The sequence below is a fragment of the Aplysia californica genome, unplaced genomic scaffold (assembly GCF_000002075.1).
Source record: "Aplysia californica isolate F4 #8 unplaced genomic scaffold, AplCal3.0 scaffold00034, whole genome shotgun sequence".
In the NCBI taxonomy this organism is placed as follows: domain Eukaryota; kingdom Metazoa; phylum Mollusca; class Gastropoda; order Aplysiida; family Aplysiidae; genus Aplysia; species Aplysia californica.
The window spans coordinates 2,070,845-2,084,754 of record NW_004797304.1 but is presented as its reverse complement, the minus strand read 5'-3'; the positions used below and the strand labels follow the sequence as shown (position 1 = coordinate 2,084,754).

Below are 13,910 nucleotides of genomic sequence, written 5' to 3'. Positions count from 1 at the left end.
AAGAAGCAGAGATGTCAGCACTACAATTGCAGACAGCCGAAACACTTTGGTAGAGCATGCCAATTGTTAATTTTTTATTTCACATTTGGCTGTTTTTTGTCTAGCTTTTCGCGGCCAGGAGCCGGTGTCATAATCGAGGTCACGACCTGATTAATGGACGTTAAAAAGTCGAGGAAAAAAAACAAGCAATCGCAGCTGTCAAGATATTATTAGGAGTTAGTTCCCCTCACATCAGCTGTGAGGTAGACTCAAGGAGATTAAAAAAAAGTTCTAAACTCCTTGGGTAGACTCGACCAGTGTAATCGTTAGCTTACATAATCAGCGTGTGTGGGTGCTTATAACTGTGGCTCGAAAGGGGTGAACAGGGTATATGCAGCAAATGAAACAGTTTTGACTGCTATGCACATGTTCCCTTCAACTCTATTGGTAGACTCTTCCAGATTCACTTTAACTTTAAGCTTACTTAATCAAAGCTTGCGACTGCTTATGGAGTGGCCCGATAGGGGCAAACAAGTTATTTCTGTGGCAATGAAACGGTTTTGAAGGTTAGGCATAGTCTATTGTTCATTGGTGATCATGAACGTCTCTTTACATTTAATTTATGAGGTTTACGTGTAAGGGTGAATTTGACTGCGAAAATGTTTCAAAATTAGGAAGGGAAGCAGTGATTATTTGATTATATAGACGGTTCGCCTCTGTTGTAATGTGATGTGGTGAGTGGCAGAAAAGGTCCCAGTAGTGATTTCTGTACTGCTTCCAACATGTTTTCAAATCAATACTCCTCTGAAATTTACTGATGGATTTTATTGTCCTTTGGAATACATGTACCCAAGAGAGTTATACATTGAAAGTCAAGGTGAAGATCAAAGTGAAAGTGAAGGTGAAGGTGAAAGTGAAGGTCAAGGTTGCCTCATATAATTCCTCTGTGAGTGTCACTAGGTTCGATATGATATCATAGACACTTGTGTTATGTGAAGCAACTGGTGTTTTGGCTAGAAGTGGTGTGTATTGCCTTTTTGTACTCAATTTACGGAAAGATTAGGAAAGAGCCATTTTCCAGCTTTTTTTTTAGGCCAGGTGGTTTTTCATTTATCCTCCCTGTGTGTGTGGGGGGGGGTGCATGCGAGTGTGTGTGTGTTTGTGTGTGTGTGTGTGTGTGTGTGTGTGTGTGTGTGTGAGAGAGAGAGAAAGAGAGAGAGAGAGAGAGAGAGAGAGAGAGAGAGAGAGAGAGAGAGAGAGAGAGAGAGAGAGAGAGAGAGAGAGAGAGAGAGGGGAATCTTTTCTGTGTACAAGAATTCCCCCTCCCTCTTTTTTACTATCTCTTCCTCCCGCTTGCTCAAGCCATGCCAATGCCTCACGACGTCTACTACTGAGGTGTCACCCTAAATGCACCCTCCCTACCTGCGTATTCACATATAATTTCTATGTTGTAAATTGAAGCTTGTAATGTCTCCAAATGATTTATCATTGGACTGCTTATCAGACTCTTAAGTTACTACATTCTTGATCCTTAACATATTCTCTTTTTGTCTTGTTCGTTTTTGTTTGGTTTTCTCTTCTCTTGGCTCTTGACCTAACTGTATGTTGTGAGAACGTGTTCAAGGGGACAGGTTTACCCTGATGTTCACACAAATTCAGACACTCATGTTGTTGTTGTTGTTGTTGTTGTTGTTGTTGTTGTTGTTGTTGTTGTTGTTGTTTTCAAATCCCTATAGCTGCGAGCATTTCGCTCTTGGCAGCGCAATGCCTCCCTCAAGTAACCACATGTCCTTGTCATCTGGTCAACGCCAGAGTAGAGCAGGCTTTGTAAATCTGTAGGTGTGTGTAGGAGCCTGCGTCGAAGAACTGCCAGGTTTGGGCAGTGAAGGAGAAGATGTTCAACGGTCTCCTCGTGGTAGTCACAGTGTCTGCAATGGGGTTCTCACATGGGGTTAATTCTGTTTATGTGCTTATTGGTGTGTAAGTGTCCTGTGCGGGCTCTGAAGATCAATGTCTGATCGGCTCTACATAACAGATTCGAAGGGTCTTTGGGGTTGGGTTTGTCCATGTACCCGAAGAGAAATCTTCCTGTTTCTGCGTTGGCCCATCTGATTAGCCACTCGTCTCTGCTTTCGGCTTGGATGATCCCTCTGCAGGTCTGTAAAGAGGCGGCTGTGTTTGTTTGGGGCAGACTTGCTCCAGTCTTTGATAGCTGGTCTGCAGTCTCATTCCCAGGTACTCCAGAATGGCCAGGCACCAACTGCAGTGTGACCCGGACGCCATAGGAAGTGCCCATCTGGTTTACAAGGCTGAGAATGTTCCTGTCACCTCTGTAGTCTCCTCCTCCCTCGACGGCTTGGAGCACTGACATTGAGTCAGAGAAGACAACAACATCCCCTGGTGTTATTGCGCCTTCAAAAAGTCTTGAGTGATCTGCTCCAGGGTCTTTACTATGGCGATTCTCTCTGCGTCATAGTTAGAGCTGTATGTTCCACATGGGCCAAATAGTTGGGTCTGCTTCTTCTCTCCCAGGTTGTTTCGATATTTGATGATAGATCCGTATCCAGCATTCCTTGTAGAGTTTGTTGCTGATCCATCTGTGTATGCATTAATTGGAGTTTCAGCATACGAGTCCACTGTCTCCAGGGCACTAGTTCTGAGGATTTTTTCTTGTGTGGTCTTGTCGCAAGAGGGGTCTAGAAGTCCTTATTGTGATTTCTGGTGTCTGCCAATAAGTAGGTTCGCTGCTGATGTTGGTGATTGGTTCTCTGTTCTCGGGTGGGTCAAACTCCTCCAGTAGTTTTTGTTGCTTCTCGCAGGAAGGAGGTCTTCTGGATGCGTGTTCTTCGTTCCCACTATTCTGCCATTTTCCTGATTTCGTTCGCGTCCTCTAGCCGCACAAGTCTTTCTTAGGTTTCGAGTGTAGCACTCTTTCTTCTGAGGTCCAGTGGTTCTATGTTGGTGTGGTCTTCTTTGCACCAGTAACAAATCTGAGTGCTTGGTTCTGAACTCTGTCAAGCTGTGCCAAAGAGCTTTGGCTGGCTATGGATTGTAGTGGTAGGGAGTAGTCAATCACAGATCTGACATACCCTATATAAAGTTGTCGGAGGGTTGCTGTGTCAGCTCCCCAGTTGAGTGATGAAAGGTGTTTCAGAAGGTTTAGTCTGGAGGTGGCTTTCTTAGTCAGCTCCCCTAAGTGCTCTTTGAGAGACAGCTTTCGGTCCAGTTGTACACCAAGGTACTTGGGGTAGTCCTCATGTATGATGGTGGTTCCATTGATCTTAAGGTTTACCTGACCTGCTGTAACCTTGTTTTTGAGGCTGAAGAATCCAAAAACAGTCTTGTCTGTGCTGATCTCCATCTTCCATAGCTGGCAGTAGGACGAGATAGTAGTCAGGTCTGCGTTGATGGCTTGGTTCAGTGCTCTCATGTCACTTCCTTTGCTCCAGATGAGTAAGTCGTCAGCGTAGAGTGCTTTCTGGCAGGAGATGACATCTGGTAAGTCGTTCATGAACATCAGGAAGAGGGTACAGCTGAGTACCCCTGTGGGAGGCCTTCCTCGAGTGTCCTCTGTGAAGAAATCTTTCTGTCACATGAATTCTGGATAGTTCTGCAAGACAGAAAGTTCTTGATCCAGCAGTACACCCTTCCTGCTATCCCAAGCTTTAGCATTTTGTAGAACAGTCCCTGTCTCCACACACGGTCGTACGCCTTCCTCAGGTCGATGAAGACAGCCACAATAAGGTCTTTATCTTGAAAGGCATCGCTGGTCTTCAGTGCAAATCTGATGAGGTGGTCCATAGTTCTTTTGCCTTTCCAAATTCTGCCTGCGATGTGCTGATTGTGCCGGTGTTTTCCATCCACCAGTACAGTCTGTCGTTGACCATTCTCTCGACGACCTTACTCAGGCATGATGTTAAAGAGGTTGGTCTATTAGCTTGAAGGCTGGCTTGCTGGTTCGTCCTTCTTCAGTTTCAGTGTGATGTTTGCCTTCTTCCATTCTCTTGGGAGCTGTCCCTCATTCCAGGTCCTCTTGAAGAAGTCCAGGAGTATGGAGAGGGTAGAGTCTGTCAGGTTGAGTATCATCTCATTGGTGATGTGGTCTGGTCCTGGGGCCTTTCTCTTTTTACACTTTTTGAGGGCTGCCTTCAATTCCGTCTGAGTAAACTCCTTCTCAAACACCCCCAGTTACACCACTCATAGTTACTGTCAATTGATGCTCTTTGTTTTTAATTCTCTTCACACTAATCACCAACATAATCTTCTCTATCTTGTCTCTTATGTCACAATTTAGCAGAACATTATTATGTAGGCCCCTATATATATATATATATATATATATATATATCATCGAACGTGTTTGCTTTCCGTGATATTGGGTAGAATCTAATTATATTTTGAAAACTTGTTTGTGCATGCATATGTGTGTGTGTGTGAGTGTGTGTGTGCATGTTGCCACGCTCTCGCATGTGCCTATAAATAATGTGCGTGGGAATGGAAGGGGGTGTATGGATGTGCACAAGTTACGATGAACATTGTGTTTGAAATGAGGCGAGTTTTTTGGGGGGTTTAAAAAAAAACATTTTACGGACTATCGTTCAAGGCACCTGTCATTCAGTGTTGAATCTGGAATTGAGTGCAGGGTGATTGCAAACTGACTTCAAAACCCTTAGCCCATACCAATAGAAACTAAATTAAAACATAATTTTTCCTCTCACAAGCATAGGACACTGATAAGTCCTTAGTGACTTAGGTATGACAGACAATTAATTTTAACTAGCTTTACACTAAAAATACAAAATGAATCCTGATCTGGGCCTGAGGAGAGGCAAGAAGAACATCAACTGCCAAAACCATGTTTGGTTTCAGCAATCACGGATTTTAAAAAGCATGCAAGACAAAACTTATTTAGAAAACCTTTATAGTTAGGCTCACGGCAGAGCAAAAAGTGAAAATAAAAAGAGAGCGTGTACCGATAGAGCCGGAGCTGGAAGGACTGTGAGAGTGTGGGATGTAGTGAAGCTGAAAACCTGGCAGTCAGTGAATCACTGCATCATGGACTAAGTATTGATTTTTTTTTCAAAATGCTAAATCCCAGTACCAGTATTTAATCAGCAACAAGCCATCATGATGCATAGGCATCCAACATAGAGCTTTCCGAGGGTTGAAAATGGCATTTCCTCATTGCCACTATTCAATTTGTAATCACTGACAAATCCGACAAACCCGGGAACACCAACCTTGAAGATACAATCATCAAGCCTGTGCTCTAATGTTCCCTCGATAACGCACTCGATTGTCGAATGTCAAAACCACGTCCACTTATCGGTTATATTTTAGCATCAGTTTCTTGCACCGCGGCCTTTTCCTGCTGCCGTAAACTTTATTGCATCAAACACCTCCCCTCCATTCCGACGCCCCGCAACATTCCTACTTTGAATGAACTTTGATTCTAAGGCTTTCCCCAACAACCACCGGCCTGTCCCTTGCTCGTGCCGTACTCACGAACTCTCACAGGTTCATTGACCGGTCACGATGACGGGCCCGACAATCTACAAATTGGAGGAAGCGTGTTTTCTTTTTCTCCCTTTTTTAGTCAGGGCTGGATTCTGCTCGGTTAATCGAAGGCTTGCAAAGCAGCATGCGTCTTGCGCTATGGTCTTGCGAGCAGGCTTGTGGTTTGAATTGCCTCCCGCTTGCTACCGGAGGGAACTTCCGGTGAGTTGTGACTCGCGGACAGTCCTGCTGTACTGTGTCGTGACGTCGCGAACTCTCGTTGCAGTGGGCTCAGTACATATTACAGAAGATTCTCTGGTTATTTGCGTTGAGAGGCTTGCACCAAAAGTGCAAGATCGGTTGTTGTTTTTTCATAGTTCGGTTGTAAAAAACAAAAAGCTCTATTCAATGCACTTAAACATTAATATTGGATCGGCTATTCTTATGATGTTAAGGCCTGTTTATTTTTAATGTGCACGAGCCAAGCGCTTCATCGTCGCACGCAAAAGACCTCAGTTCGATTCCCGTATGGGGAGAAATTTTTACTGAGAATTTCCGTCTTTCTGCTGGGGCGTTCGTTGTTCCCTCTCAGCCCAGGTTGGCCCTGACATTGGGTTGAAGTAGGCCTAGCCCGTCTCCAAAATGTTGTGTATTATGTCACTGTGAGTGAAACACATCTACAAAATAGGTTACATACATACGATACAAAAGCCAATCACAACGGCCCCTGGAGTTTTCCATTTTAGGGTAATCTAAGTCAACTTATTCTTATTACTACCAGAAACCTAGGTCTCTGTTACTACAATACCACGCTCCCTCTCACTTATCCATTCGCTTAGCTGACCAACGGCGGAAAGTTAAAAATAACTTCAGCTCTCTACGCCTTGCACCAAAACAAGCCCAGCCTCTCCCTTCCTCCACGGTTCAAAGTTCACACAGCGAGCAGTACTGTCTTGCTGTTTGAACACATCGGACTGTCTTGTCGCCTTCGAGACTGTCCTACGCGTGCCGCTCGCTCGGTGTATCGAGACAGTACAAGTCAGCAGGTCAGGTTTGGATCTTGTCCTGGGGCAAATCTCTAGGTCTAGCGCAAATCAGTACTGTGTGAATTATGGGGCCTGTGGCAGCGAACGGGACTTAAGGCTTGCGCAGGCCTTCGATTAATCGAGTAAACTACAGCGCCACGCCGCGCAGTGACTCTGTGGGCGGATCTCTCACTCTCCCCCTCTCTCTTTTTCTGACGTAAGTGGCTTCGCGGATTGCAAGCAGGGTGGGGATGATGAGGGGGCCTGACACGAGTGGCTTCGCGGATTGCTAGTTGTTGTGGACTTGAAGTTTAGACTAGACCAAGGAGGTAACAGTTTGCGCTAGACTCAACTTATCATGCTGGTGATTTGATTTGATGACTTGACCTAGTGATTTGAGGCTTGTGACTTGAACTAGGGGCTTGTGAGCACGAGCGGGTTTGCTACCGGGGTACAGCCCTAGTCATTATAGTGACATCAGTGAGAATATCGATTTAATGTTTATGCCTACACTGCGTTTTTTACGCACAAACTGCAGGTTACAAATTTTTATTTACTGTAAATCTAACGTCAATGAACTATCATTGGACAATTCTGAGCGGTAACGAAAGCAGATTTTGATTTTCCCAAAGGAGTCTCAGTATTACATCTCTTCCGCCTGCCGCCATAGCCGCTCATTCGCGTGAAACGTACTAGCATACGTACTCTCGGACTGGGGAAAGCCGAACGTAATATCACAAACGCGACCAGTAAAATATGAACTCAAAAGGCTTTTCCGATTTGGTTTCGAGGACTTTGTGCATTTTCTTGGGTCTAATACAGGGTGCCCACTGCGGCTGGATCGGGCCAATCGCCCGACTCGATCGCCTGAAACTGAAAACAAACACGTTTATTTTTAAGGTGACCGAGTCTGGCGATCGGTCCATCACAGCCGTAGTGGGCACCCCGTATAAGCGATTTTTTTTCTTCAGATTCCCGGATAATAAATTCCCGCAGTCCCCCTGCGTAGAATCCTTATTTGGTAATGACCTAGGCTTTCTCAGTTCTAGGTACTGACCAATTCTCTAGACCAAGACAGATTTTTAGAATGTTTTGCTTCGATACCGATTTTCCTTCTATATTCACAATTCTGTTTTCTGGATAAATGAATTAAATGCACATATTTTCCAACCGCAGCAAAAAACTGAAGATAGACAGAAAGAAAGAATGAATGAAAAGAAGGAGGAAGATTATCTATCGTGAGTAGACAGATTTCAGCCGATATGAACGTGAAAAACTATTGCCAACCGAACAGCACAGATAGACAATGATCGAGTGTACGAAATGCGCTATCTGGCAGTTTCTAATACAACTTATTGCTGAGAGTTGCCGTAAATATCTGACAAGTTACGGAGGCAAGTGCTGATCTCTCTCTCTCTCTCTCTCTCTCTCTCTCTCTCTCTCTCTCTCTCTCTCTCAACGCATGGAGTTGATATGATGATGCGGCAAGTACGGAACTTTCGGAATGTACGGATTTCCGTAAAAACAAAGAAAAATGGAAACACTGCAGACTGTTTTTTTTTCTTTTTATTCTCTCGGAACCAATCGAAAATCCGGTAGTTTTGACACCTTATCGGTATGTCGGTAGAACAGGCCCAAAATCGGTATCTACCGGAAAAATCGGTAGATTTAGGCAGCCCTGCTTTACAGTCTTCTCTTCCTCTTTCCTTGAAGGTCTATCATCCTTATCTCTTTCTCTTTTTTTCTATGTACACGTATGTTACTTTTTTCGTAACACTTCTTGTCTTCGGCACTTTTATGACCTTAATGTTTTGCAAGTGCCGTAAAAGTCTTATTAAAACAAAACAAGTCCTCTCTTCCCCTTTCCTTGAAGGTTCAAATGTTCCTGAATCTGACTTACCTCTCCCTTCTGGAACCTTAGTGGAAATACATAGATCTATATTTAAAAAAAAGGAATGAGTATGTGTGTTATCATGCCTTTGAATTTCAATGTGTAGCTTTTTGTATGTTCGCGTACACTGTCATATAACTGGCTTATGCTTTCATGTTCTGGTGCACACCTAGTCATCCTGTTGAACTTTGCTGAGTTTGGAAGTTGTCATGGCCATCCACCCACTTGGGTTGGTCGTGTTGGAGCAGTTTTTTCAACACTTGTATCTAATCCATGTTTTTACTAGTATGTGCGCTGTTTATAGGGGGGAATTTATCGCGAAAATTTACTGCATGAACTGAATGTTGACAGCTTGCTTAAGTGATCTGTGCTGGAGGCTTTGGCTCTCAAGAGTCAGACGTTTCCTATAAGTTTTAAGCTAGTCAGTGGGTGGTTGGTGGGTGCTCTGGTGTGGTTTGCTCTTTCTTTCCTATCAAACATCTGTCGTCCTTATCTCTCCTTCTTCTTTGTGTTTGTTACTCTCATAACACCTCCAATCTTTAGCTCTTGAATGACCTTATAGTGTCGCAAGTGCCGTAAAACTCTTTCTAAAACAAGTAAACTTGTGAAGTCGAAGATATGAAGCAAACTTCCTATAGTATTTAGGTATAGGGTCGTAATACCTATTTATAGCTGCACACTACAGTGCGTCTGTGGTCAGTATACTTCGTTACACTTTGTACCAAAACTCCTCTCTGCTGTCACCATTTCACAAAAGAACTGTCACAAATATCAACTGGGAAACAGCACAAGGAGACTTGTTACCGGAACACGCCTAACGAGTGTGCACAAGGTTTTCAGTGTTTGAATAGCACATCAGGATATGTGTGTGAATGCCTATCTCCCCAGTACTATAACGGGAGTCTTTGTGTGGAATATAAGTCTGTACTGAACAAAAATAACCCAGTCCCCTGTCCACCTGTCTACTAATGAGGACAATTCCTTGAGGAGAATTTTTCTTCCCAAATGTACATATAATTCAATATTTTTTATTTACCAAATTGATTAACCAATCAGTGAAGGACTTATTTTTACGTACCCTGCTTGTTTTCATTCTAACTGCATTTACTGACAACAATTTGTCTGTATAACCCTGTGTTGTTGAAATATTGGTACCCTGTATGTTTAAAAATGAAAAGTGCTGACTACTAAAAAATGTTTTTCCTAACTTGCAAGGAAGAGATAATATAATCAACCTTCCGGTTGGCCAAGAATCATGGCGTCAGGTTTTTTTGATGCTGAGCAGTGTACCTCATTGTTTTCACCTAATCAGAGGATCGATTTATGATTCACAATTGTTTCTACGAGCTTCCCCTAATTCTCATATGGTTATCAATAATCGGTCTGGATGGGTATCCATGTCTTAACTCTAAAGATTGCTGTTTATTTATGATAATCATTTGATGGCAAGAGCACATATCTCGGCCGGAGGTATGACATGTCACCATAGTCAGAATTAGATTTCTGCTAGAACCGTTTGTTTGTTGTTTTTTTTGTGAGCGGCCTTATTCCTTTTTCCCGCCTCAGAGTATAATTCAACTCGCGCATTTGTATTAGTATTCTTTCAGCAATTCTATCTGCGGTACTTTGCTGACGCCGACCGGAAGTAAGCGTGCGTCATTGTCATAACATTTAACATTAATAATCTGCAAGGAGGAAGGAAGTGTTGTGTGAACGAGGATCGCTCGGGCTGGAATGTGGCCACCTGTCTAGTAGTCCATATTTGGTAGGGCGTTACCTTAGAATTGAACAGACGTTTTTGTTTCCCACCTGAGAGTGGTGCTGTTCAAAGTCAGTGTTGAGAGATCTGTGCGCGTGCTTGTTGGTCGGCCGAGAGACCGAGGGTGTCAGAAGTTATGGTACTCGGGTGGTGGAGCACTCTCAAGCTGTTCTCCCTTCTCGAGGTGACCCTGTTAAGCCTAGACATCGCGGTCCAGGAACAGAATACGAATGATCTAAAGGAGACAACCTTGATAAAAAATCCCAAAGCCTAAGGAGGTCGAGGGTGGAATCCAGGAGCAAGACCTGTCGACAGCACCCCCAAGTATCCGTGGGGGACATGGGCCCAAGCTTACAGTGTCATCTTCGTGCCTAGAAGCTGCATGGCTGTGGGGAGTACAGTCACGATCGAGGACCGTCTGGCTTGCGAGCGGGGCATCACCAGGCGGACGGACCTTCTGGTTCCCAGCCCCTTGTCTAGTATGAGGCTCTGCTAGATGGACAGGATACTTCCTCAGTATTTTGCAAACCCACAATGAAAGATCTAATTAATATTAATAAACAGGGTTCTTGCAGGAGCTACGGTGTTCGTGCTCCTTGCTCGAGCTCCTCTTCAGGAATAAAACCAAAAAGGAAACGGGGGGAAAAAGGGGTGGGAGGTTGAGAAAGAGAAGGGCGGGAGCTAGAAAGACACAGTTAAAGAGTCAGCGGTTGGGAAAGAGTAATCTTAGGATTCTCTACTGGAATTGTCGTAGTCTTCAGCAGAGAGGGCTCATGGCTGAAACCATATGTTACGGAGCAGACATCGTATGCCTCCAAGAAACAAGACTAGGTGACAGGAGCTTCCATGTTGCCGACTTTGCAACGACTCTTTACAACAGGGAAGGGCAGGGACAGGTCACCCTGATACGATCAGCAACCAGACATCAGGAATTGGATATGAGCCGATGGGCGTCAGAAAACCTACACCTGCTTGCAGTGGAGCTCACTGATCAGCCTGTAAGAAATGTTGTCAACGTCTACGCCTGCAACGGGATAGTCACTGACAGAGGAAGAGTGGGCCAAACTTGGTGAGATGGAGGAAACACTACCTGGAAAAAAAATCTTTTGTGGCGACTTCAACGCGTGAGGGAGTGATTGGGGAAACACAGTGATAAACCCCTAAGGGACGAGACTGGAAAATGCCCTGGACAGATATGACATTACCTGCATTAGGAAGAATGGCAGCATGACCAGAGTAGCCACAAGAGAAGGGGACTCCGACAGTGCTATAGACCTAACAACAGACTGTACATGGAGAGTATTACACAACTATAGCAGCGATCATATCCCATGCACAGTGTTTGTAAAGCGAGGAAGAAACAGCAACCATCAAAGACAGAAACGAGTCTTCTCCTACCCTGCGGAAGGCAACGACCCCATCAGTGTACAGCGAAAGAGCTCCAGGCCACCCAGCATAGAGTAGTGGCACAGCAGCCACCCTGGTGGAATGAAGAGACTGAGGCATTGTGGAAGATCAAACGCCTGGCGCTGAGAAGACACCAGAGGGACAGATCAAACGTGCAGTTGAAAGCTGAGAAAAAGCTAGCAGATCTCAGATTCGATGAGGCAGCAAAAGAAGCCAAGGACCTAGCATATGATAACTTCTGCCGGGGCGTGAACAGTGACAGAGCCCAGTATCAGTTCTGGAACTTCTACAGGTGCATGACTAATAGGAAGAGCAAACAAGCTGTCCCTGATTTCCAACGAGAGGATGATATGTGGATGCCAACTGATGAAGAAAAAGGCCGTGCTCTGTTTAAGAGATACCAAAGACAAATTGACAGGAAAGATGAGTACAAGAGAAAACAGCTGCTCAACAGGATCCAACAGGACTACAAATATGAACCCTGCTTACAATTTGTGACTCACGAAATGTTACTTAAATATATCCAGGAAGCATCCAACACTTCTGGTCCTGACGGAGTACGTTATAGCCACATGAAGAACATGGAGGAAAGACAGACAATGGCACTAGCCGAGAGGCTAAACGAAAGCCTGTGGACTGGAGAGATACCTGAAGACTGGCTGGACAGTCACCTGTCCCCAGTTCCTAAGCCAGACAAGGACCCAAGCAAGATTGCCTCATTTCGCACAGTGACCATGCGAAAATACCGCCGAGAAGCTGCTGGAGAAAATCGTGGCACGCAGATTGGCAATAGAGCTGGAGGAAAAGAACGTCCTACCGCCGGAACTGGGCAGCTACAGAAGAGGAAAGATCACATGGATGAATGCTGCTACTCTTGCATCCAACGTATATGATGGCTTCGAACGGGGGGAAGAGACTCTGGTAGCAGCACTTGACCTGCAAGATGCCTACAACCGAGTTCAGTACGACACCCTCATGAGGACTCTAGTCAACCTGAGGGTAGATCCACATTTAGTGCAATGGGTTGGGGCTGCGCTGCTCAAACAAAAGGTAGCACTACGCCTTGGTTGCTGGGCTTCGCAACCTACCAAGATCACACCAGGTTTACCACAGGGGTCTGCACTCTCGCCAGTTCTGTTCAACGTTTATACAATAGGGATTACTTCCAACCAGATGGTGGGGCCCGGATGTGTACTCAGTTTTGCTGATGATGTGCTGGTGTACAGGCAGGGCGAGAACCGCCAGGTTACAGCGGATAGAGTACAGGAAGAACTAGACAGACTTGAACAGTGGTGTGAAGCGAACAACGGTAAACTGCACCCGGACGAATCCTGCGCACTGTGGTGTACACAGAATAACCATGCAGTGCACGATGACATGCCAAGTATCTCGATTGGAGGCAAAGTGCTGAAGAGAGAACCCACACTGAAGTGCTTAGGCATCACGTTTGATCGCACCCTCTCTGGCAAAGATCACATCCTGAGAACAATCTCCAGAGCGAGAAAAGGTCTAACAGCCCTTAAGATGATGGCCAGAGCTAAGATGAGCCAGAAAATCCTTGTCATCCTCTACCAGACACTGGTACTCTCTGTCGTAGAGTACGGGCTAGGACTCTTGACCCTATCAAAGGCGCAACTGTAACGACTCGAGGTGTTACAAAATGAAGGAATGAGGGCAATCCTGGGGTGCACACGAGATACCTCAACTGAAGCAGTGAGATACTTCCTAGACTTCCCATGTGCAGACGAGAGGCACAAACTGGCTCAAGTCCAAGCCTTTCTGTGAGTCAGCGCAGACGAGACGAACCCTCTACATAAGAAAGTGGGGCGGCAATGGCATCAAGGCTAAAGAGGGGCACAGAATGGATGACTGTAGCCACGAACACCATCAACGAGTGCTGCAAGATACAAAACATCAGGAGAGGAAGGGATTAGGTCGTGGTCGAAGATGCGCTCGGAGAGTACACAACAGTGAAGGCAACATTGGGTAGAGAATGTCGCAACTGGCCACTTGGAACTACAAACGCTGAAATTGAAACCCTGATAGAACAGCATAGCGAACATGTAGATGCTGTGATCTTCACGGATGGATCAGTCAACAGAGGAATCAAATCGGGCTGGGCCTTCAGTGTCAGAGTTGATGGGGTAGTAGTGAAAGAGCAAAGTAGAGCAACTGCAATGACAATATCAAGTATGTGTATGGAGAACACAAGCCATCAGCGAGCAGTAATCATTACTGACTCAATGAGCCCACTACAGAAGGTACAGAAATGGATGCTGTATGTGGACTGGAAGGCTACGATCAGGGAGAACAGCCTGGAAAGAGTGGCCAGGAGCTTTTGCCGGGTCAAGGG

General features: G+C 45.1%; 1 protein-coding gene across 1 annotated transcript in view; it reads left to right on the top strand.

Moving 5' to 3' along the window:
• The window catches only part of LOC101861639 (phosphatidylinositol phosphatase PTPRQ), a 78,597-nt gene that overhangs the window by 1,722 nt on the left and 62,965 nt on the right, over window positions 1-13,910 (top strand). The window lies entirely within an intron of this gene.